This window comes from Tupaia chinensis, unplaced genomic scaffold, assembly GCF_000334495.1.
Source record: "Tupaia chinensis unplaced genomic scaffold, TupChi_1.0 Scaffold000289_1, whole genome shotgun sequence".
Taxonomy (NCBI): domain Eukaryota; kingdom Metazoa; phylum Chordata; class Mammalia; order Scandentia; family Tupaiidae; genus Tupaia; species Tupaia belangeri.
This window is the reverse complement of record NW_006159774.1, coordinates 1,769,801-1,775,218: the sequence shown is the minus strand read 5'-3', so window position 1 is coordinate 1,775,218 and position 5,418 is coordinate 1,769,801.

Sequence of the window (5,418 nt, the reverse complement as noted above, 5' to 3'; positions counted from 1 at the left end):
CAGAGCCAGTGCATAGCAGAGCTGGGATTCCATCTGGTTCTCCTTGGCCTCAAAGTCTGTGTCCTTTCCTTTAGGTCATAGTGTTCAGAAGGGCAAATAGGAACTCAAAATAAGAATGCTCGCCGGGCTGAAGAGCCCTGGGAAGGTAAGAATGTAATTGTTAGCAACAATAGCATTCCTTCCATGGAAAACTTCACTGGGAGGAAAGCAAGAAGCTTTGGATTTTTTTTTTTTTTTTTAGTTTTTGTTTTGTGTCGTTTTGCCATAGGGTGTGTGCACGTGCCAGAGAAACAGAAAATAAGAAATCACCCCAGGGAGGATGGCCACACCACAATCCTTTCTCCTCCATTCTCCTCTCAGGATCTTGGGGATGCAACCATATGTACCCAGCATAATTTTCAAGTTGCCAAGTCTGGGACTCAATCCACGGTTGACCACATTGGAGTCCAGCTCCTTAACCACTATGCCACCTTTGGCCCCAACTTCGGAGAACTTTTTCACTTTTTGTATCCTCAAGATAACCCATGAGAATCTTAGGTTGGTATTATTTATTTATTTTAAATAATAATTTATTTTATTTTATTTGTTTATTATTATTCAATTTGACCAGAGAGAGACATAGAAACAGAGGGAGAGTGAGAGTGAGAAAGAGAGGTGCCAGGCTCAGTATTTGAACTGTGGTCAGTCATGTGGAAGTCCAAGTTCTTAACCACCACACCACCTGCTGGCCCCAGGTTATTATTTATAGGAGCCAACAGGTGGCATGGCCAACCGCGGTATGAATTTCAGATCTGGTGGCTTGCTTTCTCACTTTCTCTCTCCTCTCTCCCTCTCTCTCTCTCTGGTGAGTGCATGTGCCCTATAGCAAATTAAAAAGTGGGGCCGGCAGGTGGTGTGGTGGTTACGGGGACTGGAGTCCTACATGGCCAATGGCGAATGGAGTCCCAGACCTGGTGGCTTGCTTTCTCACTTTCTCTCTCTCTCTCCCCTGAGTGCGCACACTCACACTCTGTCCCTCTCTAGTCAAAATTAAAATAAATAAGTAATTAAAATGAATAACTAAAGTTAAATAAAATAATTCTAAAAAAAAATAAATAAAATTTAAAAATATTATTTACCCAGAATTCCTCCTACGCTTCAAGCAGTAACTGGGTAAAAGTAGCAGGGATCCAGCCAGCCTACTTGCCTCAGTTGAAGCTGATTAGAAAAGATTTTTGAAGCTATAATTCATTTAGCATGCTATTTTCAAAAAAGAAAAAAAAAACTAACCCGGTAACTTGGATGTCAGCTCTCTAGCCAATTCAGCTGAGAGCTGGAAAGTACTCCACATTTCAGCAGAATGACTACAGGGTGCTATGGTATGAACTTTCACAGTGCAGTGGCACGGAGGTGTGCCATTGTTTGAAAGATGGAGGGCTAGCCCTCCACCCGCCAAAAAAAAAGATAAGAAAAACGACCCAGTGTCATAGCCTAGTAGTTAAGGGAGCCAGACACCTCATAGCCAACTACAATTCAAGTCCCGATCCTGGAGGCTTGAGATACATGACGGGCATGTCCTGTGCATGCCCCAGAGCCTAACAGGTTGGAGAAATGGAGGGGTGGCATGACCTCGCCCCACTGGGAGGGTTTTTGTTTTGTTTTGTTTCTCATTCTGTTCAGTACACCACCCTCTGGCAAAAATGAATGAATGTATGAATGAATGAGGAAAGGAAAAGGAAGAAAAGGAAAGGAAAGAAAGAAAAGAAAAGATGATGAAAAAGTTTTAGTCTTAGGACAGTCAGGTGATGTGGTTAATGCAGCTTGATCCTATATGTCTGAATTCGCTGCTCGAGTTCCTGACCCAGCAGCTGGGCATGGCAGTGTGTGTGCCCAAATTCCCAAGAGGAGAAGGGATTGCAATGTGGTTATCCCCTTTGGGAACCTGGGGGAGTGGGTGCCTTCTGACTCTCTCTCTCTCTCTCTCGCTCTCTCTCCCATGCAAACCACATTTGCTCTATAGCAACATAAATAAATAAATACAAATTTAGAAAAGGGAAAGCATTTTAGCTATCCACAATTAACGTGGGAGGAGGTGGGTGGGGAGACTGACCTGGTAATCTCAAACCTAGCTTGCCATAATCTGATGCAAAGTGAGTTGGCGTTCCTTGAGGTCAGTGACTAGAGCTGCTTCATAAATTTCTCTCAAGTGCCTGGCACAGGGTCAGGCATCCAGTGGGAACTTTGGAAATATTAGTGTAGTGAGGCAGTCTCGGGACTGGCAAAATCCCGTAGTTGGCTGACATCAAAGTTCAGCAACTCCCTGAATCTGAATTTGGTTTCAGCAATCTCAAACCTACAGCCTCAGAAAAGTTCTGAATTTCAACCTGTATCTCGTGGCAAACATCTCAGGACTTGAGCTTGTCATTCTCCCTATTTACTTCTTTTCAAGTTTGTTTATTTACTATTGCTATGAGCAAGTGAGACACACACAGTACCCCCTACAGGGTCTTGATGCCACAATCCAGCCCATGCGTGGGTCAGCCTGGATCACAGGTACACACGTACCTACGGTACTCGGGGAGGTCTCCAGACCTTTATCTGGTACCATTTCATGTGAGTCAGCCTTGCAGAATGTTCCATTTTGCCCTGTCCAACTCCCATTCTGCCCGGTTTTTTTTTGTTGTTTGTTTGTCTTTTAAGATATTTTTTTCTACAGGGCACGTGTGCTCTCTGGAGAGACAGAGAGACCCAGAGAGACAGCGAGAAATCAACACCCCCCCAGGAGGATGGTCACACCATAATCCCCTCTCCTCCATTCTCCTTTTTAGGATTTTGGCACTTACGCCCAAGCAAGCTGCCAGTGACAACCATTACGCCATCTGCTGGTCCCTGTCTTGTTTTGTGTTTTAAGAGAGCTTTTTGGTATAGGGCCTGTGCGCTCACTGGAGAGACAAAGAGAAAGTGAGACATCATCTCCCAGGGAGATGGCCACACCACAATCCCTTCACCATTCTTGGGATTTTGGGCACGTACACACATGTCCCTGGCGAGAGTTTCAAGACACCAGGTCCAAGACTCAAATCGCAATCAGCCAAGTGGGAGTCCAGTGCCTTAACCACTACGCCACCTGCATTCTCCCTGTTTAAAATAACTGATACCTTTGGAAACAACCATCCTACTGGTTTCAACCTCTCTCATCTCCCATTTAGGTTACTGAGAGTTTTAGCTTCAGCTCATCCAAAGTTTCAAATAATAAAAGAGATTATTTCCTTAACCAGGGCCTTCCACCACTGCTCCCTCCCATTCTGGAAAACAGGATTCTCAGTGCCTTGCTCTCTGTCTCTGTTCAAGATCAAACTAGAAAACAATAACAATCAATAAGGTTAAATAAAATAATTCTTCTTTTAAAAAAAAAGAGCCATGGATAGTTTAGAAGCTAAACTAAATTCTTGCAAGAAAAAGGCAACCTATTCCCCTGAGCAGTGACCTGCAGGAGGGCAGTCTCGCTCCTTTGCCATTCATTCTTCCCGAAGGCAGTGTTTTGTACGGATGAAACTAGAGAGGTCTTAGCTTGCTTTCCGGCAGCCTAAGGCATTTCTTGTTTTGTGGAAACTTCAGTCAGTTCTGGTGTTCACATGGGTTCTCCCAGTGTATCTCTACATTGTCTTCTCTCTACATGTCTGTCTCTATGTCCAAGTTCCCCAACGCCTTTTGAAAAAAAAAAAGAAAGAAAGAAAAGAAAAAAGAAACTTGTACTTTAATTCCAATTTCTATTAATTTTTTAAAAAGTTGCCATACATTGTGTACGTTTTCCAGAGACAGAGAAAGTGGAAACACCCCAAGTGGGGCATGGCCAATGCTATAGTCTTTTTTCCTCTGTTTCTTCACCTTGTTAGGATTTGGGGCATACTCACACTTCGGCCATATGTCTCTCAAGACACTGGGGCTGAGACTTGAACCGCAGTTGGTCATGTGGGATCTGGTTCCTTTACCTCAACCAGGGGACCAGCTGACAAATCCCTTCTTTTTTTCTTTTTTTCCCCTTTCTTTTTAGAGAGAGAGATTTTTGCTATAGGGCACGTGTGCTTGCTGGACAGACAGAGAGACAGAGAGAAATCAACCCCCAGGGAGGATGACCATGCCACAGTCCCTACTCCTCCATTCTCCTCTAGGGATTTTGGGCACGCACACATGCACACCTGGTGTGTTTTAAGCCACCAGGTCCGGAACTCAAACTATGGTTGACTACATGGGAGTTCAGCAACATAAATATTATGCCATCTGTTGGTCCCAGGCAAATTCCCATTTCTAACGACACCAGTAACAGTGGATTCTGGCCCAGCTTGATGACCTCATTTTTAATTTGATGGCCTCTACAAGGACCCTGCATGTGGGCCAGCCAATGGTGTAGGTTTTAAGACAGCTGGATCCCACATGACATAGTTCAAGTCCCCGATCTGGCAGCTTGAAAAACACTCTGAGTGTGTGTGTATGCACTCAAAATCTCAAAATCCTAAAAGAAGATAGAAAAAGAAAGGATTGTGGTGTGGCATCCACTCTGGGGGTGAGGGAGCACTTTTTCACTTTCCCTCTCTTCCTATCTCTCTTGAGGGCATGCACCCTATGGCAAATTTTAAAAATTTCGAATCCCGGATCTGGCAGCTTAAAATTCATGCCAGGTGCATGTGCAAGTGTGCCCAAAATCTCAAAAGGAGAATGGAGGAGAAGGGACTGTGGCATAGCCATCCCCCACTGTGGGAGGATTTCTTGCTTTCCGTCTCTCAGAGAGAGAAAGCTAGCAAGAGCACACACCCTATAGCAAAAATCTCTCTTAAAAAAAAAGTCTGTTTCCAAATAAGGTCACATTTGGAGGTCCCATAGATGAGGACTTAAAGTATTCTTTTGGTTAAGGGAACACAGTTCAGCCCATAACAGGACCTATCGCCTGCACATCTCCAGGGCCAATATCTGCATCATACTCTAAGCAGACCTGAGCAAAAAAAGAGAATGTATTGGGAAGATATCGGTAACTCCTGACACCAAAGGAGAATTTAGGACCTATTCCCCTGAGCAGTGACCTGCAGGAGGGCAGTCTCGCTCCTTTGCCATTCATTCTTCCCGAAGGCAGTGTTTTGTACGGATGAAACTAGAGAGGTCTTAGCTTGCTTTCCGGCAGCCTAAGGCATTTCTTGTTTTGTGGAAACTTCAGTCAGTTCTGGTGTTCACATGGGTTCTCCCAGTGTATCTCTACATTGTCTTCTCTCTACATGTCTGTCTCTATGTCCAAGTTCCCCAACGCCTTTTGAAAAAAAAAAAGAAAGAAAGAAAAGAAAAAAGAAACTTGTACTTTAATTCCAATTTCTATTAATTTTTTAAAAAGTTGCCATACATTGTGTACGTTTTCCAGAGACAGAGAAAGTGGAAACACCCCAAGTGGGG